General features: G+C 52.6%; 1 protein-coding gene and 1 pseudogene across 3 annotated transcripts in view; both read left to right on the top strand.

Moving 5' to 3' along the window:
- Nucleotides 1-16,744, top strand: part of PDE10A (phosphodiesterase 10A) — a 608,599-nt gene that overhangs the window by 136,193 nt on the left and 455,662 nt on the right. The window lies entirely within an intron of this gene.
- Nucleotides 1-16,744, top strand: part of LOC113598449 (uncharacterized) — a 93,388-nt pseudogene that overhangs the window by 9,087 nt on the left and 67,557 nt on the right.

Raw genomic sequence — 16,744 nt, forward strand, 5'->3', positions numbered from 1 at the left:
CCCTCCCCTCCCCTCCTCCTTCTTCCCCTCCCCCTCCCTTTCTTTCCCTTCCCCTCGTCCTTCATCTCCCCTCCCCCTTCCTTCTACTCCCCCTTCCTCCCCTCCCCCTTCCTCCCCTCCCCCATCCTCTCCTTCCTTCCCTCCCCTCCTCCTTCTTCCCCTCCCCCTCCCTCTCCTTCTCTTTCTCCTCCTCCATCTCCCCTCCCCCTTCCTCCCCTCTCCTCCCCCTTCCTCCCTCCCCCTCCCCCTCCTTCCCTTCCCCCTCCTCCTTCCTCTCTCCTCCCCCTTCCTTCTCCTCCCCCTTCCCCCTCCTCCCCTTCCCCCTCCTCCTTCATCTCCCCTCCTCTACCTCCCCTCCCCCATCCTCTCCTTCCCTCCCTCCCCTCCTCCTTCTTCTCCTCCCCTCCCCCTCCTTCCCTTCCCCCTCCTCCTTCCTTCTCCCCCTTCTTCCCCTCCCCCTCCCCCTCCTTCCCTGCCCCCTCCTCCTTCATCTCCCCTCCCCTCCCTCCCCCCCATCCTCTCCTTCCCTCCCTCCCCTCCTCCTTCTTCTCCTCCCCCTCCCCCTCCTTCCCTTCCCCCTCCTCCTCCCTTCTCCCCCTTCCTCCCCTCCCCCTCCCCCTCCTTCCCTTCCCCCTCCTCCCCTCCCCCTCGGCCTGCCCCTGTAGGACTCCCCAGGTGCTGTCTGCTCCAGGTGTGTCTCCTGATGCACCCCAGTGTCACAGTGCAGAGTCCTCGCCCAGTTCAGTAAGCAGAGCAAGGATGCCCTCCCTGGAAGGTGGTAGGAAGCCAGACCCAGAGTCTACACTGAGGCTTCTTTTTTTTTTTTTTTTTTTTATGTTTATTATGTATTTTTGAGAGACAGAGTGTGAGCAGGGGAGGGGCAGAGAGAGAGGGAGACACAGAATCCGCAGCAGGCTCCAGCCTCTGAGTGGTCAGCACGGAGCCTGACGCAGGGCTCGAACCCACGTGCTGTGAGATGGTTACCTGAGCTGAAGTGAGACGCTTAACCCACTGAGCCCCCCAGGCGCCCTGCACTGAGGCTTCCGGGACTCGGCTGTGTCCAAGCACTTAGACCAGCAGGGGAAGAAGGAAGCATCACAGTCTCAGCTACTCCTGTCCTTGCCTTTGCTGCAGGACAAGTCACATGTGCCACAGCCCCGCTCTTGCATGGGGACATCTGGAGGCATTTGGGGAAGAAGCGCGAAGAAAACCAAGCGTTCAGAAACCAAGTTTCATTCTCAGAGTTGCTGAGAATAGTCTAGCCGAGGTCTCCGGGAGGGGGCGACCAGGGTTCGGTGCTGTCCTGGCAGGCTTAGCCGCTGGCACCACCCAGAACCTCTGAGGCTGAGGACATTGCTTGCTCACCTCCGGGCTCACTCCCTCCGACCTCCGTGTGCAGCCCACAGTGTGGGTCCGGCCAGCGCTTCTCAGGTGCCCTCTGCTCTCTCGGCCCCTGTATTCTGAGCCCTGGGTGGGCCTGACCCGCCCCCCCATAACCCCGGGCGGGGTGGGTAGCAGGACTTTGTACTCTTTGGGGCCTGACGAGAGTCCAGCCCACAAGCCCCCTGCCGCCCTCCAGGGACACCCTCGCTGCCTTCCTCATCCGGTCTGGATGTGAGTCCTGGAGGGCAGCATCTCTGGCTCCCAGGACAGATGGGGGATGGTGGAGGGGGGCAGGGCATCCAGCACGGGGTGGGGGGGGGGGAGCGAGGCCCTGACGCCCCCAGAGCAGCGTCGGGGTTGGTAAGTGACTTGCCCGCAATCCCGCCGTTTGTAGGAGGGTCTTGAACTGACACTCACACGTGTGGCCGGGAGGCCCCTCCGGTCCCTGTCTGGCACCCTTCTCAGGGTTTGTTCACGGAGCTCTCCAGAAGGGGGCTCGAGGACAGGCGCGGCAGGAAGGGCGAAAAGGCCCAGGCCCCGCCCAGACACCCGGCCACTTGGTGGTGGCACTTCCCGGCCACAAGTGCGGCGGCTGGATCCCACGTCTGTCCCCTGCGGCTGCCGCGGAGCAGCTGAAGAGCCAGGCCTGTCCGTGTGGAAGGTTCAGCGTCCGGCCCTGGCAATGCGCTAAGAGATGCACAGCGTTTGTTGAGCCCGTCCCCCAGTCTGGGGGGGGGGGGGGGTCCCCCACCTGGGATGGTGCCTGCCGGTCACCTGCGTACCTGGCCCGGCTGATGGGGCTGCAGACAGGCTCCACAGGACAGGTGCTCTGTGCGGTCACTGGGGACGGCGTGCAGGTGGCCCAGGTGGTGGCCGTGCCTGGTCTGTAAGTGTCTCCAGAGCTCACCCTCCAGAAGCCTCTGCAAGGAGGTCAGCCTCACTGTCTGCTCAGCATGTTGAGTGTGCTTCCTGCTCCCTTCCAGCCACTCTGGAGGCGAAACGGCCGGCTCTGGTCCCTCTCCGGCCCAGTCTCCCGGCTGCCTGCCTGCCTGGCACGTCTCCCGGTCGTCTGCTGCTGAGGCCGCAGTGAATTTACGTGGTCCTGACAAGACAACCTCACAGTCTTACGTCCGGTGTGAACCCTTTGGCTCCTGACACACCCGTCTGTGTCTTCTTCCCCCGCACACCCTCAGCTCGTACTTGGGGGCACACACTTTTGGCCTTGGTCCCTCCGCTCTGACACCTGACCTTCACCGACTGCTACCTAGAACGGAACCCAGAACTTGCACAGGGCTGGGCTTCTCTGCCATTGCCAGTTCGGGCCCGTGACGTAAGATGCAGGAAAGAACGCTCCCGGCTAAGAATAGTGTCTGCACTCCAGCCAGCTCAGGTCTGCCGGCTGAGCAGCCGCTCCCTCGGCCCCCGTGTCCCTGCATCCGGGGGACTTAGGGAACCCTGGGGTGGGTACTGCCCACCCTGGAGTCAAAGGTCCCGGGGCGAGCAGTCCCGCTCGTGCCCCAGGTCACGGGGGATGTTACCATTGCTGAGTCAGAGCCCAGACAGGCTGTTTTGTCGCAGCCCCGGTAGGATCCAGGCGTCCCCCAGCCTTCACATTCCCTCATTTGTCTGGGGGGGCCCCACGGGTGTCCTCCAGCGTCTAAGGGTGGTCTGCCCTCCCTTCTTTCCCACCTCTCTACCCTGGGAACGGCAGGAACTTAACAAAGACACATAATTTTGCCCTGGTATGTGGGCTGGTGAGTCACAGTCAAGGCTGGACAAATAACCCTTTGCTCCTGGTCAAGGACCCCCAAAACCCACACAAAGGGGGAGAGAAATGGCTCATGTTTCTTCGCTGCTCCTTCCAAAGATAACTTGAGTTTTGTTGCTTACTGAAGATCCTGAGAACAGGAGCTACAGAAATGCGTTAATGTCATTTTTATTCATTGAAAACTCCTACAACTAAAGAGAAGAAAGATGACCTAGGAATATGAGAATCAGAGCGAGGGGCGTATTTATCTGGTCTTGGACTAGTGCAGTGTGAATGACTTCCGGTCCAGCTCGCAGCAGGTGGGGCGGAGGTGCGCGCGGTACCGAGCATAGCACCCGCTCCAGCGGTAGACCAGTCCTGGTCGAGCGGGGACCCCCGTTCACAAGCGCTGTGGCCACTTCAGCATTCAGACTTGAAATCGTGTGGGAGGAGGTCACCTAGAATATATAAGGGATCCAGCCCACCTTTTGTCACCAGGAAATGTCTCAGCACACTGCCAGTTGACCCGGTTAAGCCCGGAAACGCCTCTTGCGAACCTTCACCTGTTGCGTGCTGGCCGCAGCTGATGAAATGACGTTAACCGACTTCATTGCCATCTCCTGACAAGGGTGGTCCACCCTGAGGGCAGAGGGCTTTGCATTAAGGGCAGAGAAGGTGACACCTTGGGTTGTTTGGGACCTCGGAGAAATCAGAAATCGGTGGGGCTCGGAGCCCAGCAGGCTGAGGTAGCTGGGACAAGCTGGGGAGGCAGGGGGTCAGGAGGGCAGAGGCATCCTCCCCGGGGAACATAGAATACAGTTTTGCCCAAGAGGAGATCCCTGCTTAGTGCCTTTCTGGAAATCATCAGGAAAAATCATAAACTCAAAAAGGTTTTAAAATCAAGATTCTAAATCTGGTTCTATAGATAAGTTACTTCGTAAACTTGCTAAGTTAGCTAAAACCTTACATTTCCTCGTATGGCAGTTGTAGATACTTAAGAAGACCGACTTTCTTAAAATTCCGTGGTGGGCTATCGTTAAGACGGATAAACATAGCTCTGTGGTATCTCCTCTGACTTCCCATTGACCTGGCGTTGGATGGTGTTTGTGTGTTTTTTAATTGTGTGTTTTTGTCTTTTTAAAAAAAATTTTTTTAACATTTATTCATTTTTGAGAGTGAGAGAGACAGAGCATGAGCAGGGGAGGGGCAGAGAGAGAGGGAGACACAGAATCCGAAGCGGGCTCCAGGCCCCGAGCCATCAGCACAGAGCCCGATGTGGGACTCGAACCCACAGACCGTGAGATCATGACCTGAGCCGAAGTCAGAGGCTCAACCGACAGAGCCACCCAGGCACCCCTGTGTTTTTGTCTTTAAAAAAAAAACAAAACAAAACGATAGGACATCTTGACAGGTGGAAGAGAGAGTGGAGAAATTTGTGAGGTACGAAGGAAAGACATAATATAAAGTATCAATAACTATCCCAGAAACCATTAACAAAGATTTTTAAAAAAGTGATTCCTGAAATTTTTAAGTATACAGAAACTTTACAAAATATTAAAGGTAAATTTAAGTGTGAATTCCTATCCTGGGCCCTAATTTCTTACCAGAAGGGACTGGTAATAATTTCTGACCAGAGAGATAGGAATCTGTTTTTAAAAGTTATGTTAAGCTACTTTATGTAGATAAAATGTCATCTGGTTACCGGTCAGGATCAGGGCCTGGAGGTTGGCAGAGACAAGAAACCTTGTTTTGCAGAGACAAACAAACCTTGTTTTCTATGGCTCCTTCTCAAAGTTGGAGGGTAGGTTTGCATGCAATTTATGGGGGTTAAAGATCTGACAGTTCCAACCTGCTAAGGATTAATGCTCTAAAATCAGCTTCTGGATTTGGTGAGAATTACCCATTTGCATCCGTCTGACCCTGTAAGCACCTGCAGATCCCCTGCCCAGGGGACGGAGGAGAACTGGGGTTTACTCAGCTCCTTCTTTGCTTGTATGGTCTCAGGTGCTCGGGTCGTGTCTCACAAAGGATAGCAGACATCTCTTATCTTTTCTTCACGATCCACACAGAGGGATGGACGTTAGAGGTGACGCGGGCCTGACTCCCTAAGACACGAAGTTCCAGTGTCACACAGACAACTTATGGGGGCATATCTCTCCTGGGGACGGGGCGGGCCCCCCACCCCCACCCCTGAGCATATCGCGAGCCCGCAGTGTGACAGTGACACCGTCCGGCACGGCTCCCTAACATCACGTGTGCAGGCTTCTGCACGGGCATCCACCTGAGGTTTGGGAAAGGACCAGAGGAGCTGTCTCTTGTACACATTCTAGACGAGAGCATTACTCATTATTACTGTGGACGATTGTCAGTGTTTTTGCTTGTGTCTCCAATGTTTAGGTGACATGACTCCCACTCAAGGGAGGGGTGGGTGGCGGGTGACAGTCTGTTTGGAGCCCAGCTTGGAGCTGGAGGAAACTTAGCAGACGATTCCCTGAAGCATTTACTACCAAAAACAATACAGACAAAGTGGTGGTTCTATTTTCATGATCACTTAGTAACCTTTACACGTCTAGTTAGAAAAAGCATTTCTGACCCACAGAATGTTCACCAGTTTCCCAGGTGCTTTTGCAAGATTCCGAGTTTCCAGGTGTCAACATGTCATCTCTAGAGCAAGATTTCTAGAATATTTGGGGCCGGGACCTGGAGCTTCAGCTTATTACCACTGCCCGGGAAGCAGGCCCTCCATTTAGATTCTCATGGGTCCTCTGTCTGTGCAGTTTCTTCCACGAATGTTCCCACCCGCGGATGCAGCTGAGATGGCCTTTCTCCCGGAGGTGTTGCCCTGCAGCCGTGGAGCTAAGAGTGGGGGCTTCCGGCCCCTCCCGCAGACAGGACGCAGCACCCACAAATGTCAGAGAGAGGTGGCCTTTCCTTGTCACGTAGCCACCGCCGTAAGAGGGAGTCGGCCTTCGAGCAAAGGCAGCTTCGGGAAGCAGAAAAGTTCCCAGGGTGTTCCAAGCGGGGTCTCTTCATCAGATGATCTCGAAGCTCATCCTGGTTTTGATCACAGTCCTGATGGAAGGGGTGCCTGGCTCTGCCCTTTCAGAGGAGGCAGCCTGCTTTGTGAGCTCTGTGCCTGGTTTGAGGTAACACGTCTCACGGAGCCTGCTCCTGATGGTGGAAATGCTCCCTTCCCCTGGGACACCAGGACCTCATCTTAGGAAGTCATGGAAGGAGCCTGTGAGTGTTTTAAGCAGGAACGACCCAAGTCCGGCTGCTGGAACCCATGAACTCCGATTCCCGGTGATCACTTCACTGAGAGCGATAAGAGTATAAACCCCTAACTCTGCGCTTGCTTTTACAGCGTGACTGCATGTCTGGCCGAATCCCTAACCCCTTAGGTTACTGGGTCCTCCAGGATCCAGCAGGGGTGCCTGGGGCGGCTCCATTGGGGGAGTGGTGACATCAGGGGACCAGAGTGGCCTGTGGGTGGGCTCTTGGCAGTGGCCACAGAGCTTCCCTGGGGCGTGTCTCATCCACAGGGACACTGGGGATGCCCCTGCGTCCCGGGAGGGAAGCCCGGGACGGCTCCTGGCCCTCCGCGCGCCCTCGCCCCTCGCCCTGACCGGCGCTACCCCAGTTAAAACCCAGCGGAGGCAGGACTGGGAGACGTGCTCTGGTGCACTGGTTCACCCACTGATTGACTTGGATTCAGCCTTTTGTCTCCTGGCAGAGCGAAAAGCTTTGTTCTTCCTTGAAGATGTGTCAGCTGTTACAGAGTAAAAGGATGTTGGTGAGAGGGGGCTGGAGTCCTCACCCGGCATGGGAAGGCTGGTGTTGGGGGCTAAGTGAGCACAGTGCCTGTAGATGCCTCTGCACCTGCGGGCCTGGTGCCCGGACGACGCCAGTTACGGCTGCGGAAGGTTCGGTTCAGGCTTGGACCGGCCCGTTCTAACAAAGGGACAAAACCGCATTCAGGTTTTCAAACTGCAGGTTTCTCTGCGTGTGCGATCTTGCGCATTTTACCAAAGAATTTTCGTCTCTGTACAATGGCAGCATCAACCTCTGCTCAGGGTTAACGGGATATGTGTCTGTATCAGAAATGTGCGCATACACTTAGGGTATGTATTCCTATATTTTCACCTGAGTTTCACCTCCCTTCACCTCCCTTCATTTCTGTCTCGAGATCCCCGGATGACGTTTATGTTTCAGAGCTAACTTGCGGTCAAGTCGGTATTGGATGATTTTCTTACCCTGGGCTGAAATCCTTCTGGGCAGGGCTGCTGGGGGCTTATACTTCTCTAGACAGGATGATCTCTTGCGGGAGCTCCGCTTCCTGAGCCAGCTCTCCGTGCTTTCTCTCCGGTGTGGGGACCGTGTGGGACTCACCGAGGGTCCCCGCTGGAGGGATCCGCGCTCTTTCTAGACCACAGTCCTTAGGGTGGGAGTGAATGGACAATCCGTTTTTGTGACTAATATTTAGAATGCATTGCAAACAAAATAGACTGAAAGCCAGGTATCAAAATAAGTAACGTGGGGGGCCATTGGGTGGCTCCGTCCTGTTAAGCGTTGGAATTCCGCTCAGGTCATGAGCTCATGGTTCGGGGTTCAAACACCGAGTGAGCTCCGTGCTGAGGGCTCAGAGCCTGGAGCCTGCCTCAAGGTCTGTGTTTCCCTCTCTCTCTCTCTCTCTCTCTCACGCTCTCTCTGCCCCTCCCCCATGCTCTCTCAAGAATAAATAAACATTAAAAAAAATAAGTGATGTGTGTTTAATAACAACATCATCTCAATTTTGAGCGCCCACGAAATACTATTGGACCTGGGTCCGGTCAGATCTTAGTGGGTGAAAATCTGTTCCTAAATGTAATTTTTTTCTGCAGGCCGTTGGGTTTAGCCGTGATTGCTTCTGGGGGAAGCGGTGAGGACACCGTCCGGCGGGTTAGAGAGGGGTGTCTGCGTGGGCAGCACCCGTGGGTGGGTTCCGGTGTCACCTCTCAGGTCAGGGGAGGGTGGGAGGGACTAGGGGGAGACGCGGGGGAAGTGGGGGGGAGTGGGGTCCCGGCGGGGAGTGGGGGGGGAGTGCAGGGGACTGGAGGACCCGGTGGGAGACTGGGGGGACGCGGGGGGGACTGCGGGGGACGCGGGGAGAGTGGGGAGACGCTGGGGGACTGGGAAGGATGTGGGGGGAGTGGGGGACGCGGCTCTGCAGTCCGTGCGCGTGTCTGTGCGCCTGTCCTTGGCGGACGGGGTGAGCGCAGGGACCCTGGCCGGCGGTGGGGGGGTGGAGGGTGCCCCTCCCCCCCTCCCAAGCCGCCACGCCACCGCGAGAGGTGAGGTCTGCTGGGACCCGCCTGGCTGCGCCCCTCCCTCACCCAGCCCATCCGCCACCTCCCGGCTCTCTCCGTGCCCACTCCCTACCCTCCCTCCCGGCCACTTGTCCCTCCGGGCCCCCTGGGCGCCCCCTCCGCGCCCTCTCCGGGGGTCCCCTCCGTGCCTCCCCCGCCCTGTCCCCTCGGGCCTCCCAGGCACTGGTGCGCAATGTCTGCGGGGTCCCCGTCTCCAGCCCAACCCCGGAGGCGCCAGGGGGACCCACGTGTGACCCAGCCTACGTGTGACCGGCGGGGACGCGCGGACAGGGTCGTGGGGGCTCCCGCAGGCGGTTAGGGCAGGCACGCCCGGAGGGCGTGGCAGGGCGGCCCGCGGGGACAGAGGGACAAGGCTCCGATCGTGCCCCTGCCGCGTTCCCTGGGATTCCACAGCCGTGTGTTGTATTTGGAGGAAAAATGGAAAGCAGGGACGTTTTATCGGCTCCCTGAGTGAGAAACACAACCTGAGGAAAAAAGGAGGAGAAAAACAGGACATTTCAAAGGCTGACGCAGTGCAAAACTGTCCTTTTGTGCTGTGAGAACAGGAAATTGGAACCGAGGTGTGCGGGGTTCGTTTCTAAGGAGCTTGAGAATCCTTTCTCTTTTGAAATTGTGTTGCTGATCAAAATTATGATCTAATGTTTTAGTATTCCTGAGGACAAAAGGGGTTTCTTGACGTTAATTTGTGAGGCAAGATCCTACCAAGAAAATTGAGAAGACAGAAGAGGACTGATAGAAAGTTGGGAGCGTTGAATGCCTCGGGCCCTTTCGGTTTGAGGGTTGACTTGCGTCCGGGTTGGTGTTTGAGAGGCAGGTGTTCCTGGCGGTGGTGGCTCTCCCACCCCTGGTGGGTGTCCGGAGGACAGACCCCTGCACGGGGGATGCCCAGGCCGCGGGGGCCACAGCAGAGTCGCTCACGGACCTCCTGCAGGTGACTAGCGCTGCGCTGGCCAGCAGGAGGGGCACCCGGGGCGGGTCTGTGGTCACCCTGTTCTCCCAGCCGGCCTCAGGCCAGCCTCTCGGGCAGTTTGTGTGTGTTGCTCTTGCCTCTGTGGCCGCCCGGACGGCCCGAGGAGCACAGCTGGAATCTTCTTTAGACTGGACGTAAGGGATGGGCTCTAGGACGTCAGGCTTCCTCTCTCAAATGTCAAGGAACCACAATGCGGCTGGACCGTTTTCAGCTGATCTAAATCGGGGCTTGGGGACCACACAGCTGGAGGCCCCCTTGCAGGAGTGATGACGTAAGCCCTCAAATCACTTCATCTTTTCTTGTGCTGCTAAAAGCCACTTGACCCTGAGAGACGAGAAAGAGCCACTCGGCCACCACACGTGTCAGGTTTCTTGTCCCCTGTTGAAGGTGGTGGTGGCTGAGATCTTCCCCGGGGCAATAACAAGGAGTTCTGTTCATCCAAACACCGTAGATGGGGACCCTACCTGCAGGGGGTACACGTCTACACCTCTGGGTTAGGTGCCTTTGAGCTGGTGACTTCAACAAGCTGAACCTTGGATTTTTTTTTTTTTTTAACGTTTACTTATTTTTGAGAGACACAGACAGAGTGTGAGTGGGGGAGGGGCAGAGAGAGAGGGAGACACAAGAATCCGAAGCAGGCTCCAGGCTCCCAGCTGCCAGCACAGAGCCCGACATGAGGCTCGAACTCACGAACTGTGGGATCGTGACCTGAGCTAAAGTAGGACACTTAACAGGGCATGGGCGCCGTGGGTTCTTCCTCTTCCCCCTACAGTGGCCGTGGCCAGTGGGTCACATGGTACCTTTGAATGTGGCCCTGCTACCACGTGTGACATGATGGCAGGAAAGCAGATCTGCCCTAAGTCAGCCACCGAATGCCCTGTCCTCGCCGTGGGCGTGAACCCAGGAGGACCCAAACTTAGGAACCCTGTGGAGGTGACCAGCTTGACCGGAGGCTCAGAGCACAGAGCATAGCTCACGGATACGGGTTCTCTCGGTCTTCGCTACAGATCTCCTGCCAGGAATACTTTTTTCTCTCGCGCTGGCCCGTGTCGTTTCCTGAACCGTAAGCAACTTGAGGGGAAGGGTCTGTCTGATTTCATCCACTGCGTCACAGATGCGTAGGCCCCGAGCCCTGCTCTGGGAACACATTTGACTGCGGGCCCTGGAGTGCAGCCGTAAGTGAATGAGACAGAGCCCCTGTTCTCCAGAGCTCACGGCATGGGGCCGAGCGGTAAAACACGGAACAAGTAACTGGAATGTAGTGTCAATGTTCATGGGTGTCATGAAAAAAAAAAAAAAAAAGAAAAGAAAAAGAAAACAAAATGCGAGCTTGAGGGCCAGTGAGGGATGAGGTGGGCATGTGTGGTGGGGTCGTTCATCTACAGTGTTTTGGACAGGAGACAGGGCTTCTCTCCAGGGATGACATTTGGACAGAGATCTGAATGAAGTGACTGCACAAGTCATGTGACCATCTGGAGGAACAGCATTCCAGGCAGAGGGAACAGCAAATGCAAAGGCTCTGAGTCAGGGCGAGGAGTTGGCCGTGTCACGGGTGGGCGGGGTGAAGGGGGCCCGTAGGGCAGGTGCAGCGAGAGCAGTGAGTCCCCTGCAGTGGTCTGGGCCGGGCTCATAGGACTCAGGGCAAGTTGCCCAGATTTGAGCCACGATAATAAGTGGTTTCAGGGGTGCCTGCGGGCTCAGTCGGTGAAGCATCCAACTCTTGATTTCAGCTCAGGTCATGACCTCACCGTTCCTGGGATCGAGCCCCACATGGGGCTCTGAGCTGACAGTGCAGAGCCTGCTTCTTGGGATTCTCTCCCTCCCTCTCTCTCTCAGAAATAAACATTTTTAAAAGAGAGGTTTCAGTTTGTCCAGAAACATGCACATTACTAGCACACGGAATCCAGGTACACAGCCACGTGCCTGCTGGTAGTTACGTGAGCAACTGACAGCTGGTGTGGGGGAGGGGGGTAACTTTTCCTTTGTAACAAGTGGAAAAGTCGAAGCATAAAAACGTGAAGGGCCCCAGTCTCCCTGCCCGTGGCTCTCTCACTTCCGGGAGACTGACAGACCAGCCCAGAGAGTTCACTGTTCTGAGCGCGTCCGCAGAAAAAAGGCTAATTGAAAGCATTGTCTGCCTGAAGCCAGGGAGCACCTCTGTGACTCAAGAGATTTAGGATCAGTACTTTCGATAGAACGATCACCTTCTGACTATATGCAGCAGTGTGCAAAAAATGCAGTGGGTGAAAATGAAATAAAAAAAATTTTTTTTGCAAGAAAGAAGACAGTAGGTTGCCCTGAAAAATACCACGATCGATGCTGCCACAGATCGTCTTACGAGAAATACCCAAATCCTATCAACCACATCCTGATGTTGACATGTTAACAAAGGTTTGTGAACCAGGCTGGTAGTTGCAAATACAAAGAAGGCTACATTCTTTGCTCTGAGATGAAGATTCAGATCGAGTGGTTCACGGTAGGTCAGGAATCAGAGGATCTGGATGAGAATTATGATGGGGTAAACATAGGCTGTTTGCAAAGAGTGTTTTTAATGGTTGTGCATGTGAATTATATAACAGTTACATAACTTTTGCCCAAAGCAAAGCTTCTTAAATATATAGTATCCCAACCAAAACTTCATTTGGTCGTACCGTCTGATATTTTGAGATGCAGTTTTTTCGTTGCAAATGATTCTTTCGTTTGTTTTTTGTTTCATCTTTTACCAAATTTAAGTTCGTGACCCCCTGGGGAAAGACTCAGCCTTTTTGAAGTGACCAAGAGAGCAAGTAACTTTCTGAGGATCTCAAACATTGACGTAGTAGAACCACAGACTGAACTTAGGCATTTCCGAATTCAAATCCCATGGGACTTTTAAACTAAGCAACGGAATGAAACAAAAATTTGTGCAGCAGTTAAAAGGATCGTCATGCGTTAGTCTGAACATACTGGAATGCGTACGTATCCTTTAAAGCAGAAGTTTGAAGTTTGGAGGTCTGAGATTAACAGGGAAAGTTTTTGCCAAGTTCGGAAACTTCGAACTCAGAACAGCGTCAGGTTTGCTGAAGCCTGGAGTTGACCTTTCGGAGGCCACCTTCTGCGTGGCTGGTGGCTCCTCACGGCACCTGCCTGCCTTCAGCTCAAGAATGTCATTGCTGTCACACAGAGAAACCACCCAGCAACTCACCCAAGTCAGTTATCTGACTGAGTCTTTATACTCTGTCAAAAAAAACACCCCACAAATCACAGGCAAGCTGAAACACATTAGCATAATTTAAACTTGTCTCCTACGTTTAAATAATGCCATCTTCCACGTTCCTCGGCAGCATCATAATTATCAGTAATTAAAACATTAAATGCTTCATCACTGGAAGTGGCTTCCATTCTTTTAGCCACGCTGTCAAGATAATGACTTCTCATGTTTGTTCTGAACAGGGCAAAGGGAAGGGAGGCGCACACTGAGGAGAGGCATGTAGGGAAACCGAACGTGAGGGCAGAGCCGTGAGGGCCAACCCCACCGTCGAGGCACCATTTGCCTGGGTCACGAATGTGGCTCGGGATCTCTTGTTAGAATCTGCGTCCTTCCTCTCGGCTGTGGCCACTGACTGAGCAGGTAACAGCTACTCCACGGCTCCACGGCCACCGCCTGCCCCATCCCAGCCCCGACCCCCCACCCCCCGCCCCATACCTTCATTCCTCTGTCCAGGGTCAGCACTTCTGAGGGAGAGCGAGAAGGATGGGGGAATGTGCTAGGCGTTTGGGAAGACAGATCAAAAATCAAGCTGTCCAAATCCACAACAGTATTTACTGAGCACTTACTATCTTCCGGGGTCTCTTCTAGAAGTGCAGTAACCTGCTCGAGGATTTGGTGGTTTGTTTGTTGTGGTTTATGCAATGGAAAAGGAAGTGGTTTCCTTCATCCCAGGTATACTTCTCCTCTTCATCTGAACGGGCTTGCTGCACACTCAATAAAAATAAATAAATAAATAAGTCCTTTGCAGCGGAGCAGTGGGAAGGATGTAAACACACACACACACACACACACACACACACACACACACACAAAGATATTCTGGATGGTACACGTGTACATGTTCGCCTGTGGCCTCAAGGCTGGCTGGGACGTTGGGTCTTTTCAAAAATAATTTCCAGTGCTGCATTTCCTTATTCAACAATTTCTTGAGCTCAAAACGGATTAAAGACCTAACTGTGAGACCTGAAACCATAAAAGTCCTTGAAGAAAGCACAGGCAGTCATTCCTCTGCCATTGGCGGTAGCAACTTTTTCTAGATACGTCTCCTGAGGCAAAGGAAACAAAAGCGAAAATAAACTATTGAGACTACATCAGAATTAAAAGCTCCTGCACAGAGAGGGAAACAATCAGCAAAACTAAAAGGCACCCGATGGAATGGGAGAAGATATTTGCAAATGACGTATCCGATAAAGGGTTAGTCTCCAAAATGCATAAAGAACTTGTAAAATTCAACACTCAAAAAAACAAATAATCCAATTAAAAAATGAGCAGAACACGAATAGACGTTCTTCCAAAGAAGACACACAGATGGCCAACAGACACATGAAAAGATGCTCAACATCACTCATCATTGGGGAAATACAGATCAAAACTACAATGAGGGGCGTCTGGGTGGCTCAGTTGGTTAAGTGTCTGACTCTTGATTTTGGCTCAGGTCGTGATCTCATGATCCCCTTTAAAAAGCTGGTTCTAAGATTCTGTCCTGGACAAAATGCACTCAGTATTTTTTTCAGCTGCAAGTTTTGCACATACTGCTATCTGCAGGCATGGTGTGGTCTTAACTACTTTCCAGTTTTCGGAGGTGTGAATAGATTTATAATCCCATATATGATAAACGTTTGTTTTAATCCAGCTCGTTAGCACTTAATAAGTAGCTTTTAGCCATCTTTTAATAGTCTCTGAGATTAAAATGTTGACGGCATGATTAATTCAAGCCTAATAGAATAAGATTATAGTGTGTATTGATTCTCAATTACAAAATAGCCTGTCTTAAATTTATTTTATCCACTCACCAGACCTTAGTATTTACCCACGTTTTAAGCCTACTGCATATCGCTGCGGTGAATAGGAATATTAGGAGTACCACAGGGTTTCTTTAAACCAAATGCAGCACGATTATGAGAGAGAATGTTTCAGGGAGAGTCCACCTGAAACATGATTAAGGAATTAAAGTCCTGGATTCATGACTATGTCATTTACCTTCTTGACTTGTTATTTATCTACTGCTTTTTCTAAAGCGATCTCTTGTGCCAGTGAAATGCTGGATACAAGTCACCCTGCAGAAGCAAGAGTCCTGGGGAGTCCGTAACCATGCACCTGCCGAGTGGCATCTTTCTGCCATGATGCGCTGAGCCCCAGGACTGGTTTTCACAGGCCCGCACGCTCAAGTTTAAATAAACCAGAGAAATTCAAGGTTTACGTTTAATTAGGGAGCTGGTAACATTCAGTTTTAGGAAACACAAACAAATCTAGAGCTCGGAAAATACAGGGAGGGGCGCCTGGGTGGCTCAGCAGGTTGAGCGAGCATCAGACTTCGCTCAGGTCATGATCTCATGGATCGTGAGTTCCAGCCCTGCTTTGGGCTCTGTGCTGACAGCTCAGATCCTGGAGCCTGCTTCCAATTCTGTGTTTCCCTTTCTCTGCCCCTCCACTGCTTGCACTCTGTCTCTTTCTCAAAACTAAGTAAAAAATTTTAAAAATTTTTAAAAAATACGGGAGAAAGGAGAGAAAACAAATGGTCACTTATGATGAACTTTTGAACTGGTGATTTGTGGGAGTTTACAAAGGATTCCCACTGTTCTTTTCTATGAAAATTAGTATCTGTTCACTGGAGGAGAGTTTTGAAATATAAATAAGTAAAAATTAAAATAAAAGCATCCTTAATCTTGTATCAGTGATAATAATCCTGTTAGAACATTTTGCTATAGATCTTTGTGGTTCCTTCATTCATTATTTTTCTAACAAAAAATGAATTCAAATCATGCATACACTTACCTACTTTTTACTAATATATCAGAAACATTTTTCTATCTCATCTTTGATGGTTGCATCTGTAGTAACAAGCATACATTTTTGCCAAATATAATTTGTTGTATTCAAAAGATATTTCTTTTAAAAAGTTCCCTCCTAGATTTTATATTAGTAACTTGTGTTTCGGGGGTTTTTCAAAAAAGAGTTTTAGGGGCGCCTGGGTGGCTCAGTCAGTTAAGCGTCCGACTCTTGGTTTTGGCTCAGGTGATGATCTCAGGGTTTGTGAATTCGAACCCCACCTCGGGCTCTGTGCTGACAGTGCGGAGCCTGCGTGGGATTCTCTCTCTCCCCCTCTCTCTCTGACCCTTCCTGCTCACTCTGTCTCTCTCTCTCAAAAATAAATAAATAAACTTAAAAAATTTTTTTAAGAAAAAAAATTTTTTAAAACAGTGCCACTGTTAATACGTTTCTGAATACAGTATTAACCACAGATTAGTAAATATAAATAGAGATGAATGGCATCAGACAACCTAGTAACCATCTTTAATATTATTATTTCAGCCAGCTATTCATTTTAGAAACCCTTCTCTGTTTTTGCTTTGTTTTGTTTTTTTAGAGATTTTATTTTGAAGTAATCTCTGCACCCGAGGTGGAGTTTGAACTCAGCACCCCGAAATCAAGACTCACGTGCTCTACCCACTGGGCCAGCCAGGCGCCCCCTAGAGAAACCCTTCTTGCAGCCGATTCCATATCCGGCACTGGGGGTGGGGACAGGGTGTTTTCATAGCCTTACCTCAATGACCTTGCAGCCGGGGTGGGAAGCACGGAAGGCAAAGTCACTGAATCCCAGTCTGGCGGGAGCTCCAGGAGCAACCCGGGAGCAGCTGTGTCTGCCTGATGCATTTCGTTCCAGGGTTGCTACCCCCCAGTGAACACAGAGGGACACATCTCGGGGGGCGGGGGGGAGGGCAGGTCTGCAAGGGTGTAACGTGATTTTAAACTTCGTGGCTTTCTTCAGTTTCTCCTTCTTCCTCCTTTTCCGCTTTGGCTTCTCACCAGAAGGGGAGTCTGGGAGGAAAGCGGGTTGCCGGGGGAGGGGGAGCTGGAGGGGAGTGAGTCCATGCAAGTTTGCAGGGAGCAGGAGGGCGCAGGGAAGGCGGGACAGTCGTCCCTTCATTAGCCAGCGGCCGCCTTGTTGCAACAGTGTCCTCCCTGGAAAACGGGGCTGAGAACCCCGGCCTCTGGGAGCAGGTGTGAGGAGGGATGGACGCTACCGG

Source organism: Acinonyx jubatus, chromosome B2, assembly GCF_027475565.1.
Source record: "Acinonyx jubatus isolate Ajub_Pintada_27869175 chromosome B2, VMU_Ajub_asm_v1.0, whole genome shotgun sequence".
Taxonomy (NCBI): Eukaryota; Metazoa; Chordata; class Mammalia; order Carnivora; family Felidae; genus Acinonyx; species Acinonyx jubatus.